The 19,618-nt window shown below is 36.1% G+C and overlaps 1 long non-coding RNA gene across 1 annotated transcript in view; it reads left to right on the forward strand.

Annotated features, from left to right (window-relative positions):
- The window catches only part of LOC139731273 (uncharacterized), a 58,281-nt gene that overhangs the window by 9,118 nt on the left and 29,545 nt on the right, over positions 1 to 19,618 (forward strand). The window contains exon 2 of the long non-coding RNA XR_011710958.1: positions 6,369 to 6,439. This is a non-coding gene — a long non-coding RNA (uncharacterized lncRNA). The remainder of the gene's footprint in view (positions 1 to 6,368; positions 6,440 to 19,618) is intronic.

The following is a 19,618-nucleotide window of genomic DNA, read 5'->3' on the forward strand; positions in this document are numbered from 1 at the left end:
CCTCCAATAGCTTTCTTTGCCATGCACCTGTCTTACTTGTCAAACAATTCACCTGGGTGAGTGTTGCAAATGGGTGAACTTATTGATTTGCTTCTTTCTGTTCAGTCCTGCTTTGCCTGCTTTGTGTAATTGTGGGAAGATTAAGTGATAAGCGCTGACTGAGGCTTTCTTTTCACCGACACTACCACCTTGTATTACCTATTGTGGTGTGACGAGCAAACTAAGAATTGCAGCCCAAAAGTCATTCATGGTCATTGGGAAACATGTAGGCCCACATCACAGCTGTATTTCACTCGTAAATAACAAAAAGAACAAAACCTTTTTTCCTCTCTTTAATAGGAGTTTATGGCTCATTACTTTCTAAACGTAATTTTGGGTAGTTTGTGTCAGTATAATTCACCCTGACTATTGGGAAACAGGAAAACTTGTCAAAAACTTTGCCCAAATAACGTTAAAGAGAAGTAAAGAATGTAAATAAGTTATAAAAGCTTGTGAACTCAGAATATATGTATATGCTTTGTGTTCATGGGTACACTGATTTAGGCCTTAAACCTATAGATGAAGAGAATGGGTAGTCTCAACACTGTCACTTTGTTTTATCAAAATAGTACCCAGGTATGTGAAGTCTTGGAAAAATGAGAACAAAATGAGATGTACAAACATATACATTATATAGTGCAGTAATTGAGTAAATGAAGTTTGGAGTTATTTCTTTGCAACATACACTCATTTGGAGGTTATGGTCCCCAGTGGCCTGTTGGATAAAAGTTACTCTTGTGGTAACTTTGCCATCCAATGGTAACTACCATGGCAACAATACTCAACAGCCAATCAAAATCAAGAATTCCATGGAAGTTACCATTGGATGGCAAAGTTACCATAATAAGTAACTTTTATGCAACGGGCCCCAGAGGGGCTGTATTTATTACAGCAATGATCCTAGATTCAGAAACATGCAAATCTTTGTAAGGTCCTGTACTGTAAGAAGAGTTTCAGAAAAAAAAAACCAAACTCGTAACTCCTTTGCTAATTTTAGGACTGACGTGACCTGTGACAAATATTGAGTGTTTCATATTCTATAGAATTTGTAGTTTTATAATGCATAGAATTTTCAGGTGTTAGACCAACATTACTGTTTCCTATGATGTTTGCTGCCCTCAACATGTTCTGAAGCAAGCAGCAACTTCTTGTACTCTCTTGCTGGTCTTCTAATCCCTGTCCTGTCTTTGATCGGACGGCTTCTAAAGGAATCTGTTATCCATCTGAATTAACCCATACATTAATTCTGCACCCCAGGGTTAACTGCTATGAATGCAGGGATAATAATAATAATAACCAATATTTATATAGCGCTTTTTCTAAACAGACACAAAGCGCTTCAACAATTGTAACAAAATACAAAAAAATCAACAGTATTTACAAAACAAAACAGAGAAAGTACAAAGCAAAACAAATAAACACTGACTTTACACTTGTCAGATCACTAGCAGTGGAGGCCTTACTTCTGGAACAAATAAGTTTTCAACAGTTTTTTAAATTGATCTGTGTTAACTGCTGATTGGACATTTGTAGGGAGACTGTTCCAGGATTGAGGATACCAGTCTTAATGTGTGAATTTTTAATGGGGGGATCAGTGACTGCTGCAAAATTTAAAAAAAGAAATGGATTTGTATCTGCAGTTCCACTACATTTTGATTCAACTATCCAACACATATCATTCCATTCTCACAATTATTTATGCCTAGAGTCATTATTGGGCACTGTAAATCTTATAACACTTTTAATAATGATGGGAGGTAACTTTTTAATAGGTCGCCTACATCACCTTTACATTTATCATCACATACCATTGTAAATACATGGATAAGGAGATTATTTTATTATTTGACAGAGGTAATTCAATTGTTCCAAGGAATTATGATATTTTAAAGGTCAAGTGATAAAGATTTATATTTGTGTGTGCATGGGATTAAGATTTCCATGCTTGGTTTTTAGTTAATATGATACATAGAAAGTCAAGGCATTATGTGCTGAGTATGCTTTGATGTTGTGATATGAGTCTATATAGTATTCATGATTAAAGCTCAAGGTATAGGCCTAATCTAGGGTGTAATGCATGAATGAGTGTGTGACTCATTTTAATAGGCTTCCTAAAGAATTCAAACATTAGAATTTCAGTGCATTTATGTTGGTATAACGTGTAGTATACAGTGATGGCCTATATTGTGAGTAATTTGCTTTTGGAAAGATATGAATCTTAACCTTGAGTGCAAGGAGACAAATGATTGGGTTGTAAGAGTTGGATAGTTGCAATTCATTAGATGACTGAGGCTTTCTTGTTGCAGTCTAAATAGGCTGCTCAAAGATGGCTTGAATTTGTCAACCATGCGTAACACATGACTGATGTGTTTTTCAGTTGATAAGATGTGTAGTTCATGAATCATATGGAATGTTACATGATTCTCTTCAATGCATTCCATTCTAGGTACACATGTATGAAGCAATTAATCCTATTTCAAGGCTTCCAAGTAGAGTAATAACCCACTAAAGAAGACTCAAGCCCTCTCCAGTTACTTTAACACCCACACCCATTGACTTGCACATCCTGTCCATTCAACAAAACTGAGCAAAGAGCCCTATTGTAATACAGATGTCTTTCAGGCCCTCTGTTGTCCCATTTAGTGTGTGTATCCATAGGGCATGTTTGGGATAATCAGCAAACACTGTTGACAATAGAGAAGGAATTACAGCATGGCCAAGAATGTTTGCTAGGGTGAATGAAGACATGTGGCTCTGTGGCTAATGACCACCAACTGAGAGGTTTTTGCCATCATCCCTGCTGATCTGTTGATGCTATTCAGCGACACGTATTAGCTCATCAGACATACAATTTTGTACATGTAGGCACTACATGCTGTAAAAACGGTAATAAAGCAAAGACATAAGGGCCTGAATTCACGAAGGTGGTACAATAGAGACCCTAGTTTTGTACCATGGGGCGCAAAGTGTTGCATGGCCTATTTCCTTACGAAATGGTCATTTTGTCAACGAAATGACTGATTTCGCAACGAAATAGGTACAAAATGTCATTTTGTTATGAAATGGCTGATTTCGTAACGAAATAGGCCATTTGACACTTGGCACCCCATAAAAAGCTATTGTAGATTGTACTACCACCTTTGTGAATTCAGGCCTCAGAGAGTCAAAGGTTGCAGGTTTTGCTTTAATAGCAAGACTTGTAACAGATCACAGAGGAAGCTTTTCAGTGCCCCAACACCTTTTTTTCCCCCCTTCATGTATTTGTGTATGTGTTGAGATATGTAAATTTTAAGCACAACAAACAGGCCTACTGGCTCAATCAGACATGAAATTTGAAGAGACTTCTTTGAAGGGAGTTTCATGAGCATCATGCTTGGTTAATTTTTTTTATTTTGTTACTGTAAAACCAGAAACTTTCATGTGCATTTTAATTACACAAGAGCCAAGATTTGCAAAATGAAGGTGCATGCTTAAGTTTTTGTCTACACTACAGACATTAAATGCCAGTGGCAATTCACAAAATTTCATGTGGCACAAAAGACTGTCAGCTCCAATTCTCGAAAATTTCATGCTTCCATGTACTAGTCACTTGCACACTTCCCTGGTTGCATTCTTGTAAAATTCCATAAAATCCACTGGAAGTACTGGTTAACAAAATGATATTCCGTGACTGTTTTTGTAATGCATGTTAGAGGGGAAGAAGGGTACCATTTGTTTCATGGAGGCTTATTATCTATAAGCAATCATTGTCATAATAAGTTTGATGTTCTGTACAGTGTAGAGGCCAATTTCTGTTATCAAACTTTGCAGGGAAAGCAAGGCATGATTCTGTCAAAAAGTTGACTTCTGTACTTGTATTTAGTACCTACCAGTTTACTCAAGGGCTATTAAATGTTGTAGATATTGTTGAAAAACTATTTAGTGAACATCAAGTTATTACATTGATAGGAGTCTTTATTCTGTTTTTAGCATATGTGTAGAATATTTTCCACATCGTGGTATCTCTTCAGGCAAAGGAAAGGGAGATACCTCCCTGCTAGATGATTAAGTCTTAAAATGAAAAGAATGAAGATAAACATTGGAGAGCTTCATAGCCCCGTTTACCTCATTCAAGCTGAAACCATTATTTGACCCTCAATTCAGAATGGGTCTTTTGTTACTGGCCTGTAATGACCTGGGACACTTCAAAGACACCGTTGGCCTTTCTCTTTGTTGTGAAATTTCTTGGTTTGTAAAACACAATAGAGTCACCAACAATACCAGGTTTTAGCAGGTTTACTAGATATTTTGAGGTGCTTGTCTTTGAGGAACCTTACACTCTATGCATTCAGGCCAGTGAGTTTTCATTAAACATGTCTTCCACCACTGGCATGGAGTTTTCTACCAAATTAAGAAGTGTTAAACTAAGTTATTGAGGTTGACAGAGCTTAAGGATCTTGGAGTGGCAGTACTTTTCCATTATAAGCTTGTACTGATTTTGAATGCTGATCAGACATAGCCTGTTGTTTGAAGTGTTGAGGAAAAAAAGATCTATCCTTATGTTTCGTAAAAATCTCATTTATAAACAGAAATCTTGTTTGCTGTAAAAGCGCTAATGCTGGGTTTTTGTTTCATCTGCAAATGGTAAATTATGCCTTTAAGTATGCATCATTCTTAAAATACAACTTTCCTAGGGTGCTTTTATCAACTCTTTTTCTCGGCAGAAACAGGTTTTCCAAACGGCTTTCAGGGAATTTTTACGAGATGATAAACGCAAAGCTGTTTTGATCATGGGGTTCGGAAAGCCTTTTTGAAAACCGCAAATTTGTGCTTTCTGAAACAGGTTTCCGAAACAGGTTTCCAGAAACCTGTTTCTAGAAGCCCTTTGAAGCGAGATGAATGCAAACCTGTTTTGAAACGGCTTTGTATTGCAGTTACGAACCATGTGGGTCAAAATGCGCAATGCAGCTGCGCAGTGACAAGGCCAGTTTTCGTGTTCGCTATGAGTTGATAAACGCAACTATTTTGGAAGCCGTTTCTAAAGGGCTTTGGAAGCGGCTTTGGAAAGTCGTTTCAAACAGGGGAAAGATGATAAACGCAGCCATGGACAGCAGCACTTCGCTGTCCCCTTCAATGCTTTCGGCAGCAATTGTTTGGTTTGCATAGAATATATATAGGACACGCAAAGAATATCAGTAAATGTTGTGCTTCCTTAACTGTAAAGTGCTATGTAAACTAACATGCAGAAACACGCATTAGCCAGATACTTGATTTGAAAGACATTCAGTTGCTAAACCTGGCAAACAATATTATGCACAAATGTGCGCAAGATGGTTATACATTTTCATGATATTCATACTAATACTCCTTTTTCAGTCCCGGGATTAGTAACAAGGATATTTGAAGAAAAACTTAAAGTAGTTATTTCGTACAAGATTTACCACCAAGTTCATACAGGATTTCAACATATCCTCTGAAACACAGCTTAAAAGAACCTCTTCTTTGGTCTCTATTATCCAAACTACAGAAGAGCGGCTTGGTGCTTGGAACAGCAAAGCCAGTGAAATGCAACGCATTCAGTTGTCATGCTGTAGAACCTATGCATAAATTTGCACAGATTGCGAAGAGATTCCACTCACTCTCTAACACCTCCCTGGTAGGAAGCTGAGTGTACATATCCTCAAGAGGTGATGTTATAGAAATGATATAGGCCTGAATGTTTGCTTGATCTAGTTTCTTTGAGGTCCATGATGTCTTTCATGTAATTGCAGTTACAATTGTTGTAGTATTGCAGACTTCCCTTTCTCGGAGGGAATGTAACTTAATGCTTGTATTGGTGCTTATCATGCTGAAACCACAGGGCATGCTAGCATGCAGTATGCTTATAAGTTACATGCTGAGCTCTGACCAGCCCCTTTGCCATTCCCACAATTCATCTGTAGGCACTGCTGCGATACCATCAGAATTGTTTTTAACAATGAATTGGAATATAGCTGCACCATATTGGCACACTGTGCTTGAAAGTTCTTCCTTTTCTTTACTGCTGGTGGTGTTGTGCTGTGCAGATGAATTAAACAACCCTTTTTTTTTTGGGGGGGGGGAGGAATATCTTCTTTTTGGCTAATGATGGTCGTCTTAATTTTGGATTTATCACTGTCATATTTTCTGAACTAAGAGCTGCATTATGGCTGAACTCACCATAAACATATTTCTGACCTGATCCTCACATTCGTTTGTAAAGTGATAATCATTAACTTGAAAACCTAACCTATGATTTTGATAGCAGATAATTTCTTAAAATTGAAGAAAAACTCACACCTCAGATAATTTCTTGTTGATTTCCTTTTCAGAATCAGTTGGGGATTTGTGGAACAGAGCAAATGGTGGCATTGGAGGCTTCTGGGCTTGACCGAATTAAGTTGTGAGTTTTCCAAAATCGTCATCAATTTTAGAGACAATGCAGTTCTACCATGAATTGACAGTGTTGCTCTATTTTCCACAGTGCCATTGCTTCTGCTGTGGAGGAAAAGTCCAATTGAATAGGTTTAAACTATTAAGTTATTCATTACCTTATCAGTGCCAAGGATTGCTTTTTAATTTAAGTGCATGACTTTAAGAATTATTGCAATTCTCCATGATAACACCTAAATTGTTACCCACCCACACTAACACAGTCCACGTGAGCACGTGTTATTATAATACATTAGTTAGTTGTAGGTTTTTGTCCTGTTTTTATGTAAACTCATAGTGATAAACACAGTTTCTTCAACATCATATGAGTATAATGATAATTAAATTGCTTTCAGCAGATATTTTATAATGGTTTGATGTTGTGATCTACATGCTAAGTCACAAGTAAGGATAAACATGAAATAGGTAACATGATGATGTTAACATTTCGTCGGCGTTTTCACGAACCGACGCTATTTCGTTTTTGAGCGAAAATGCAATTCTGAGAAAATCGCGTTTAAAGATCTCACAAGTTTTAGACAACGTTTTCAATGACTTTTCCTGTCTTGTGTGTGAAAATTTTGACAGGGTGATGAGAGTGGAAGTTGTTCTTCCTATCCATAGTGTAACTTTAGTGTGAATTCAAAAAAATTACGATATTTCTGTCTTCAAACTCACTGCGTCGGTTCGTAAATCCATCGTTTCTTGCGCGCACCATAGGTTATGTACTTAAGCGCGGGTCTCACGAACCGACGTAAGTTGTATTACGCCGGTTCGTGAGACCCGCGCTGTAGGGCCTGTACAATAGGTAACGTGCAATACGCGTGTATTTACGAACCGTCGCTATTTCATTTTCGTATGTGTTTACATACAAATACTATTAGGGCTATACCTGCTTATCAACAATAACCTTATTAATTGAAATTAATTGTCATGTAATGATTGTTGTGATGATTACAATATATTTAGTGATAATTAAGATGATAATACAAGCCAGTTTCTCTTAATTGTTCTAAAAAGAGTGTTGTCATTGTTTTCATCTTCATTTAGTACACGCATGTATTGTTATTATAGCTGTGGTTGATCATTCCAAAGATTTCTTTGCCCCCCCCCCTTTTTGTGGATATATTATTATTTAACACTTTTGCATTTGGACATCTATCATTTGGTAATACATGTACTCGGTATACTGTGTACATTTCATATTTTTTACTTTTTCTGTTTTTTTTTTTACTGTATTAACTTACTTTTTCATTTGTTCACATTATTTTTAACTCAAATTCAGTTCACTTCTTTCATAATAATTATGAACGTTTGTTCTAAGATGAAGGATACCGCTAAATCTTGGGAAAAAGACGTGCCACTCAGTAATAATTACTTGTATTTACTCATCTTTCATACTCATGCATGCACTCTGTTATTTCTTTCTCTGAAATAATATATTAATTTCTTTATTTCTTATTATTCCACATATTTGTGACATTTACTTTGTCACAATTTTTATCAGTGTCATTATTGTCATTTGGCTCGCATGCGAATTCACTCATAATTCCTCATTTTCCATCTTTCTCTTTCCTGCTCAACAGATTCTATGATAGCTGCACCTGATCATATAAAAACATAAAACTCATCCTGCATGCACTCTTCGAAACTGATAAACTCCTAAAAATACATAAATATCAACACTATCAGAATTTCAAGCTTCATTTTAAATATATAATAATGGTCATGTTTTATTATGCCTTTTGCAGCGATATATTGAAGAGGTACATTATGTAATCGAAGAAACATAGGTCCTCAATAAAATATCAAATTTGAATTATTCAGAGATGAGTAATGACAATGGGAAGGATAACAATTGTGGAAGAGCTCCATAAATCAATACATATCTAATGGCAAATGGAGATGGAATCAAGATTCAAGAATATGTGTAATTCAAGTTCATTATTATATCAGTTCTTGTGTGTTCACAAAAAGAGGAACACAGTTCGAACATGCACACCAAATCTTACATCGTACATTTACATCTATAGAGTGCGGACGGAACATATACAAGAGAAAGAATAACATTCTCAAATTAATATTTCAAGCATAACTATGTATATGAACACACAAAGATGTTGCTGCATATGCATGAAGCTTGAGAGTGCTGCAACACCCATATGCTCAGATAAAAACTTGATGTATATCATACAAAAGAGAAGAGGTACTGCATGTACATGTAGTTACACTATTCACAGGACAGTAGAGAAAAAGCACGAGAGAGAGAAGGAAATGGGTGTCTAAAATAGGTCGATGTAAGGAGTGCCAAGCCAATTAAGTCTCTAATAGAAGTCATACATATATAAGGAAACAAATTAATCACAACATAAATGATCATGCTCATGTTAACCAATAATTAGCATCTAAGAATGTATGTAGAAAGCCCATAATATCAGCCTTTCGCCCCGTAGGCTTGTTACATATGAGAAAAGAGAAATTTTGGCCGACCCCCCCCCCTCCCTGTGAATCCTTAATCCACCAGTACTATAAACACATTCTGAGAATGTGTTTTAGTACATGTACTAGCAAATTCACAAGATGGGTGGGGAAATTCAGCCAAAATTGTGTGTGGCTAAAATAATTAAAAAGAAAGGTCATCAGCAAAACTACGAGGTGGATGCAGACGAATTTTCATGCGATGACTAAAAAAAAATGCAGCTAAAGGAAAAAAAAAAAGATGGCGGAGAGGGGCCAAGGCTAATTTGACTCCCCTCCCCCCCCCCCACCAAAAAACAAACAAACACCACTGTTTTACAACACCTTTAAAGGACTCTTAATTTTTTGTTTGTTAAAAACAAACGTCTCGAAGTAAAGAATTCCATATTGTAGGCGAAATGTAGACCGATACAGTGTATAAAGTGTACATCCCAAGCTATTAAAGAAAAGAAAAAACAGATTATGAATATCATTTAAAGTAAGAATTTCAGTGTGTTTAATCATCTTTAGTTGAGTTGCAAATGACATGTACATATTTAATAAGAGCATGAGTAAACTTCGAAGCGCCCCCAAGCCCTTCTATACTTAATTATTCATGTGTAAAGGTAGCGCCAGGGCACTCCGGTGGTCTAGTAGTTATGACGCTGGTCTAGTAATCCAGAGGTCGTGGGTTCGAATCCTGCTTGGGCTGCCTGTGATTTTTTTTTTTTCACAGCAGCCTACAAACTGCACACTGCAGTTGCGTGCGTTACTACGGATGGAGACAAATGAATAATCTATTATTTTAATATATAATGTTTGACATCCTTATTGCAATCACTTTCTTTAATTGCAAATTTAGAGACATAATGAATTATTATTAAAAGAAATCAAATTTCTGTATTTTGTTGTGAGTTTGCATGGGAACATACACGTATCATAATTTACAATTTTAGTTAGATAAAGAACATCTTATAACAGAACTGTCTAGTGATGGTTGAATAATTATGTCAATTTGTTATAAGTCCTATCAGTTACATGGAGGGCATGTTCCCATGTTTATAAGAATCATACGTGACACATTCAAAGTGGGTTGAAGACAACAAAATAATAAATAAAAGAATAAAGGAGAATAGAACTTAATCTGATTACAGCATCATCTAAATATTGCCAATGTGCACTTAGAAATCTATCAAGATTTATCACAAGGTTATGATTACCACACAAAACCTTCAAGATTTATTATCATGAAATACATACCAATGAACACTTAAAAAAATCTAACATTCCATATCCACATGAAGCTTTCCTTGATATAAATGTCTCTCTGTAGTGTTATTAAAGTGTAGCAAAATTGTAATTACGACATCACAGAATGGAATGCATTGTTTTCACCTTCAATCTTAGGATCTCCTTTCATGTTTCCACTTTACAATCACATTTCACTGTAGATATACCGTCCTTATGTTGTCGCCCTTCATCCCAATTTCTCCCTTCTATCCTATCTGTAGATTGTCTTCTTTCCTAAGCCATTGTATTCACATTCCTTGATGATCAGCACGACGCTGTACTTTTTTCTTCTTCTCTGAAACAGTCCAGCTCTTCGCTACTGCATGGCATCAGTCATCTGAAAGAAAAGACAGAAATTAAGAATTTTCGATTAAAATCAAACATCATGATACAAGATACAACTTTCATTTTGAGAAAAAGAAATCAGCCAACTAAACTGTAGTTGAAATTATTTTGCTCTATTTATATTAAACATAAAACAAAACGGTATACAGGATCAAAGGATGTCAAAAAAAAAAACACTGCTGTTCGTCTTTGATGCATATTCAATTGTCTCGCCTTTTACATATTTTAATGATGCAAGATCTTATGTCTAGCACTTAGTAAGTCTCATGTAGAATTTAAATTATTATTCACATGAATAAATCTGTATGTCCTTGTAAACAAGGCATTGCTTTGAAAAAGCTGAATATTACTAATTGCATTTGGGAAACAGTCTACGACAATCAAACTTGTTTATTATCAGAGACTTTAACATCTTAATTAGACCTAGACTCTACATTACCATTGTATTCACATCCGTTGGTGATGTACACGACCCTGTACTTTTCCTTTTCTTTTCTGAGACAGTCCAGTTCTTCACTACTACATGGCACCAGTCATCTGAAAGAAAAGAAAGAAATTAAGAACTTTTGATTAAAATCAAACATCATGGCACAAGATACAACTTTAATTTTGAGAAGAAAAAAAACATCAGCCAACAAAACTGAAGTTGAAATTATTTTGCTCTATTTATATTAAACATAACACAAAATGGTAGGCCTATGCAGGATCAAAGAATGTCAAAAAATGCTGCTGTTCGTATTTGATGCATATTCAAATTGTCTCGTCATTTACACATTTTACTGATGCAAGATATTATGTTTAGCACTTAGTATGTCTCATGTAGAAATTGAATTATCATTCACATGAATATAAATCTACATACAATGTAAACAAGGCATTGCATTGAAATAGCTGAATATTACTACATGTACCTGCATTTGGGAAACAGTCTATGACAATCAAACCTGTTTCTTATCAGAGACTGTAACATCTTAATTAGACCTAGACTCTACATTATCATTCAGCTTTTAAAGATATTAACCATTCACCTATAAAACACTGGCATTGTCATGTGCATCATATTTCTTTGATACTGCACATATTTTCATGAAGTCTGCACAAGAATGCAAATGAAACACGTCTGCTGTTTGGTATTTATGAAAAAAAAATCACTAAGCCGGAAGTCCTTGGCCTTAGGAATAATACGTGGCGAGTAAGTAGGAATTGACGTTAAAATAGAATAAGAATAGGTCTACTAAATAGGCCTTTGCCTCATGAATGTCTGGTCTACTTATAGACTAAGTGAAGTCTAGACCTTTCACTTTTAAGTTACCAGTGGTTCACAAAATTTATATTATAGATCTAGACTACATCTAGATCTAGACATCTAATACTATTAGATCTTGGCAACTTTTGTCTTTGTGACACGAAATTAACACGTCACGGATGATATTGCGGCGATATCCAACAGGATGACAGTACCACTATTACTGAATCAGTAAGTTGACATAGATAACTAACATCAACTTGTTAACGTACATTAGAGATGGCACCATATACAATAACCGGTGACACTGACACTGACAGATCTAACGACTACGTTTAGACTAACGTTAAAGAGTTCGACTCGCCATCTCAGTAAGTCGGCCAAAGACAAAGTCAATACAGGGCTAAGTCAGTGTTACTGTTATGTTAGGCCTAACAAATGTTAACGGTTACTCGGTTAGGTTAGGTTTACCAGGACTCAAGAGTCCTGGTTAAATCAGTCAAGGGACATTTCTTAGAAGTCCTTCGATTCCAAGAATAAAAAGGGTGAAAGAACAAAGGGAAAAAAGGAAAGAAGAAAGGACAAAAGATTATGTATGGCTGCTGTGGAAATCGACAGCGCTACTGTATCACTATCAATCGCGCGTAAATATGTAAACGCCATTTGGTTGGGCCGCATTCACAAGTTTTAGGGAAAAAAAGCCCCACCGCTGTGCTTCAAAGGTACTCCACTCGAACTAACGTTAGACATAATGTCACATATCTACACACAGTACGGTACTAGGGCTGAATTCACAAGTATACTATAACACTGCACTGTACAGGAAAGCCACCTAACCTGTAGAGTACTACTCGTAGTGTTTAGGTAGTATCACAAGACCACATACTGTCATAGATGACATCTACACCAACGCTGCACACTGGCACTGGTCCGACGGTCCCTGACCAGGAAAAATCACTGTTGGACACTGACCAGTAACTTTTTCAGGAATGGACCAGTAAAAATTGGGGGAAAAAATGGGTGGACTCTACCTACTATTACCACTAGTCTAGATGTAGATCTAGAGCTAGACTATAGACTCTGTGTTAATTTGACTTGGTCTTAGACTTCAGCTGATCTTAGTTTTAGTAACTGGCATTACAAGTAAAGTCTTAACTTAGACTGAATAGTTAAAATTTGAAAGTTAAAGTCTGACATGTCTAACTTTATTCTTTACTCTTCCTTTGAGTTTTACTTTTAGACTTTTTACTTTTTTTTTAGTTTAGTAGGCCTACTTTGTCAATCTCATGATTTCATTTTCAACTCAAGTCAAGGGCAAAGGCATAGCCATGAGTGTCTTCGAGACTTTGACATCTTGCATGTCTTGCACACAGACGTTACGACTACAGTACTCAGTAGTCTCAGAAGTAACGACATAAGTTGAAAAGAAACTATAAATAATATGATTTGGGATCTAATTTGAAATTGGATGGCGTTTACAGACTAGGCTTCATAAGCATCACGCGATTGAATACATGGGACTACACTCTACCGCAATTAATGGTTATGGTAGTCCAACTGAAACTGTTATTTTGAGCATGATTTTAATACGATTATAGCTTACCATTCACTTCACTCGTGGACAGTGGGCTGGCTTAGGTCGTCAATCATCTTTCAGAAGGTTTGGTTCTCACTCTGAGATTTGGATTAGGGCCAAAACCTAATTTTAGGCCAGTAAGTTGAACAAAGCTCAAAATAATGCAACTGCGACGGTTCGTAAAACCCGCATTGCTCTTCACCCTAGCAATTCGGGTTTCACGAACCGGCGTATCTTTACTGCGTCGGTTCGTGAAACCCCTTTTTCTCAATTTCTCGATATTTCGAGTACCGTCGTTTTTTTCTTTCTTTGATAAAATTAAGAATGAATAATTTTGTGATCTAAAATTTTGGGATTTGGTAGAGTTTTGAAAGCACTTTCATTTGGTACCAATATCTCGATTTTGAAAATTTTGACCAAAATCGAAATAGCGTCGGTTCGTGAAAACACCGACGATTTATTGTATGCAGTGCATAACCTTTAGCAGTATTGTCCTGTAATAAAGCTCAATACACAAATAGTATGCTCATGACTGATAATTTACATCATCCTCCCATCAAACCGTGAGTTAATGGAGGGAATTGCCTAGCAACAAGGATCTTGTTGCTATGATGATTGTGAAAAGTGTGGTGAGATTGAGGTGGTCAGTGCACAGGAGTGACAGGTAATTAGTTGCCTGGAAGGCCAGGTTAATGAGAAGTTTATGACTCCAACAAATGATTAGCCCACTGGTAAGATGAAGCTTGGCAAAATGTCTGTTTTACTGAAGAGCTCTGGCTGTAAAGTACTCTTTTAACGTTCTTTTTAGCATTTCAAATTAAGTCTGCGTAGCAATGGAATCTGTTTTCCTGATCTTTAAATACATTGTAATATGGCAGCCTTCTAAGCCACTTTTTAGTATGCAAGAGATATTCCTTGCCATTTTCCACTAATAAGTGCATGGCAACAAGTGGCCATATCTGAGTTTTGTTTTGTTTTGTTTTACCTTCTTTGATAGAGAATAATTGTTAGCACTGAAATTGGTAAGTAGTCTCAGAGCCTCGTGGTCATGTACTGATACAGCCAAAGAACTGTTTGCAGAAGAAAGGGCTTATAAATAGGACTATGAATAGAGACTGTCACGTAATCTCCCTGCCAGATCTTATGCCCACCTTTGTAATGTGACACAATACGTAATATTGTACCAGCAGCTATTCAAACATACATACTGATGAAACATTAAAGCCTTGTGACATGAGTATTTTTAATGTAATTTAGTGCCAATCCCATGTGATAGATATGTTACAGAACCTAAATTACAGCCATGTAAGAAAGCAATGATGATTATAACACATTGACTACTTGCATAGCACTTCTTCAAGAATTATTCAAGTATTTGAATAAAATTTATATATATTTTATATTTTTACTCTTATGTTGAGCTAGAGTTTGATCACTACAGCTTCATTGACACCAATTAGACATTACCAGTGTGTAAAATGTGCTTGCAATATTGGGTCACTGGTAGCAAACAACCAGTCCCAGTGAAAATCACTTGCCCGTCATCACCACAGGTCAGATATACTCTAGTTTGGGAGTCTAGACAATAAATATTGCATTTAGAGGCACATTTAGAGGCACAACCTGCAATGCTTCTAAGTGAATATTTGCAGAGTAGATGCAGGAAAAAACAGTTTCTTAAGCCTTTAAAATTCAGGGTCAAGGGTAGACCACATTTCATGGTGTCATTATTGCTAAGTGAGGTTTGAAACTGACATAAAGCCATGCATTCCAAAGTTACAGTGGGAGCAGCCTTGTGATAAGCTTTTCAAATCATTGATTGACCATAAGGTATTGATCCATCACTTTAAAAAAGAATACAATTTAAAAACTATATTTTTGGTGAACTCATGAATGTTTTCAGGGCTCAACTTGAAAGTAATATAATGGAAATTTATTCATTCCATCACCATTAAATACTTAAATAAACCCATACTGCACTTTCTTTGGTGATTTGTGCAGATACTGTCCCTGTATTTTGAATTTGATTGTCAATGAATATACTGTGCCACCATAGCCTTCCTGTTGGACTTTAATAGACCATGTTGCGACACCTACATGTACTATGCAAGTGGCTTGACACATGAAGGGTTAAGTAGAAACCCAAAATTTTAATAGGAAAAGCCATTATAGGAGTTGAATTCTCTAAGCACAAAAATGAAACATTTACAGTACTTACATTCATTTTGTTTCCACATAACATTTTGAATTCACTGAGGGTTATGCTTTTTCAAATAAACCCAGGAAATCACCATCACAATTGCACCTACCTGTAGAGTTACACCTGCAATTAATGAAGGAAAGTTTCTTGAAAAGCCAGATGTCAAAATTCTTAGGTGTTGATAGATTGATCCTACTTCTTATTGGGATTGCTCTTGTTTCAAGTGCAATTCTTTACCATGTGTAACTGGCTGTAATTAATTGGAATAAACAGAAAATCGGCAATACATCTTTTATGTGTACAATGTATAAAAATATACACTTGGTATATACCCTTGTGCAGAAGCCACTATAATTAATGTCATCATTTCAGTTGATGTGCATATAATGTGGCTATGACCAAATGGCTAACATTACTGATTAATGAATACGATAAAACTTATTGAATTTCTAGCTTATGTTTTCAATTTCAAATCTAAAGTCATTTTTGTGTACAACCTTCTTAATTTTGTTCAATTTTGACCCTTTTTTGTCACCTTATTAAAATACATATGATGTGGATGTGTGATTATAACATTCATCGCTGTTTTCCTTTTCATAATTTTTCATTGATTATATTTCAATGTTTCCCCAGCCCTGTCTTTTACACTACTAAAGTTTTATCATTTCAGTTTGAAAAGTCAAAGCTGCATGGTATTACATAGCACAACAACAAGAGCATGTAATATCATGTGAATATGAAGTTTTTAAGAATTAGCATTGAACAGAGCTTTTATACTTCAAAAAGTAAAAATCTGTGCCTGACCAGTTTTACCACACTCAATACTTCCAATCAGGATAGGATAAGAGTAACAGAGCCAAGTCTCCCAGATTTTGCAGGAGGTTTTCTGAAAATTCAAATCTCCTCACGTGTAGATCAGAAAATAGAAAATCTCATTGACTGAAAAATTATTGTTATGCCTGTTAAGATGTACACCCGTACATCATACATGTATGCAGGTATTAACACACAATTATCTCTCTGACTGCTGCCTGGAATCTCCCTGATTTTGTTGACAGGCTACCTGGAATAAACTTTTTAGTAAATTTGTCAGCATAATGATATTTGTTCGTAACATCTTTTCAAACAACAGCATGATTATCAAAACTTTCGTATACAGATATTTTGATGCATTTAAACACCATCATTCAGCTCAGTGAGCACGGTTCACAAGAATTTCTGAAATAAAGTCCCCACAATGTTAAGCAGTGTCTGTAATAGTTCATCATTCCATGTTTTTGGGTTGTCTCCTTTTCAACATCTCTGGGTCTGATGGATTGATATTTAAGTGTTCCCACACCTACAGTTTGTACCCTATGACAGCAAGGTGAGATGATGCAGTTCTTGAGACCCTGACATTGTGTTTAGATACCGATAGTACCAAAAGTTTTCTGTTCTTTACAACACTGAAAACTCAGTTGAAGTATTGTGTGATAAGGTTGCTAAATGAAGCTCTGTTTTCCCTCTATCAAGCCTGAGAAAGTAGTTTCCTTGTGGCTGAGGTTAACAAGCGCAAACAACAGGACAAATGAGAAAGGAAATGTTTGTTCAAAAGAAGAAGATAAGCTAGCAGTAGGTGACCTTTGTATTGACTTTACATGAGAGTTGAGGATAAGCCCACAGAATTCAGCAATTGTTTGGTGCAATTTTGCTAAAGGCACTGAATTGCAAACAGTAACAGATTATATGAAAACATGCCTGTATTATCATATACTCAGTTGATAACAAGGTTTGTGATAAAGTATTGTAATTGTTGAATTGTTATATTCCTACATTTATAAATTTATATAATTTGAAAGAAAGTGAATTTTAGAGAGTGACCCCAGTACATAGTGATGATGATATAAATAATCATACAATACATCAATTGTATGGTGGGATTGTAAAACCAGTAGGTAAGCACATGAAAAGAGAAAAGCTAAGTTTGTTCCAATTTTTGATGAAATTTACACTATTGATTGGTTTCTTAACACAACTCCAAGAAGTGCTAGTGAAAAACATCACAGTTCGTAGTACTCTTAATCCCAGCCACTCCATGCATGGGGCTAATTATTATGATTAATGTCCAATGCTAGTCATGATTGGCATGTGAAGCATACACTTGATAATTAAGCTTGCTCCAATTTGTCAGTCATTTTAATGTTTGTTTGAGGCACTCAAGGAATATGGCAAAACAGTCATTTTATTGAAGATTTGCTGAGATAGCATGGATTTCAGTAAAAAGCAACAAACTATTCTTTGTAGCATGCGGTCATAAGATAGCCCACTAATGTGATTACAGTAATCCAAGCCTTCCAGGTTTTCTGACCCATTGATGTTTATCCCGCATGAGAGTAAAGCTGGTACACCTGTAATATCAAAAATTCAAAGTGAATTGTGATTTGTATTCTTTGCTTTTACAAGACAATATATTATGTTAGATTTAGAACCTCAGTTGTAAAACACTAGTTTGCTTTCAGTCTTTGAAGGAATCAACGGTAACTATTTGCAAGATAGTTGAATCAAAAGAAATAGACCTAAAAGTTGCAGTAGTGATGGCTAAATAAAGGTGCTTGTCTTTCAATAGTGGGTTGGGTCATGAGGACAGCCATATTATGCCATAATGACCACCACAAAAAACCTACCCAGGACTTTTGTTGGAGGGATTAGGGCAAATTCAATCCCCATTCAAGGTCTGTTACCAGGAAGCTGTTAAAAGCGGCATATTCAGCGAATGCTACACCTTTATTGTCCAGTAGATGGCTGTTTGTGTTTATTCCCTTGTAGAGATGTGTACAGTAAACTCCAGTGCAGTTCTCTACATGATATAGGTTCATTCATCTTCATAAAGCCTACATCTCTTGACATACAATGTATAGGCCTACACTCTAATGTGTGCTGTTTGAAGGAATGTCTTGAAAAGTCTCATTGAGTGAATCAAATATTCCTGGTACGTGACTGTCAGTACAGTATGTCCCAAAAAAAATTACAACGGGGCCCTCTGCAATGATATCTTTAAAAATAGTGAATCAATCTAAATACAAATTCATGGTATGAAACTATAACTCATTGTCCACATCTTACAGAAAACCCCATTCGATTTGCTTCAGTGGTCAAAGAGAAATGAGGAATTGTGTAGCGGATGTCGGGAATCTCTTCTGTCCAAATTCCGTCTATTACTCACACACAAGAGCATTGAATTGCTAAAATTGGAAGAATCAGACTCATGACATGCTTTACAACAATCCACATTTCTCTGTGACCGCTTAACCAAATTGAATGGGGTTTTCTGCAAAATAGAGCTAAGATATTATATTTTAAGACCCTGAAGTAGCACTTAGACAGGTTGGTCATATTGGGTGTTATCAATTCGAAAATCTGATTGTAATTTTCGGGGCGACTTACTGCAGTATGTCCCCAAAAAAATTACAATCAGATTTTCGCATCGATAACGCCCAATATGATTACATTTTTTAAATGCTACTTCAGGGTCTTAAAGTATAACATTTTAGCTTTATTTTGCAGAAATCCCCATTCCATTTGGTTAAGCGGTCACAGAGAAATGTGGTTTATTGTAAAGCATGTCATGAATCGGATTCTTCCGAGTTTAGCATTTCGATGATCTTGTGTGGGAATAATAGACAGAACTTGGACAGAAGAGATTCCCGACATCCTCTACAAAATTCCGTATTTCTCTTTGACCACTGAAGCAAATCGCGTGGGGTTTTCTCTAAGATGTGGGTAATGAGTTGTAGTTTCATATCCTGAATTTGTATTTAGATTGATTCACTATTTTTATGCCTCCGCCACGAAGTGGTGCCGGAGGCATTATGTTTTCGGGTTGTCCGTCCGTCCGTCCGTCCGTAATGAATTTTGTGGACAGGGTAACTACCAAAACCTTTTGAGGTATCCTAATGAAACTTGGCATGTATGTGTATTAGGGGGTGAAGTTGTGCCTATCAACTTTTGGGTGCACATGCTCAAGGTCAAAGGTCAAAAGGTCAAGGTCAAATGCTTA

This window comes from Diadema antillarum, unplaced genomic scaffold (genome assembly GCF_040938485.1).
Source record: "Diadema antillarum isolate AM-2024a unplaced genomic scaffold, OU_Dant_1.0 seq00000368_RagTag, whole genome shotgun sequence".
In the NCBI taxonomy this organism is placed as follows: domain Eukaryota; kingdom Metazoa; phylum Echinodermata; class Echinoidea; order Diadematoida; family Diadematidae; genus Diadema; species Diadema antillarum.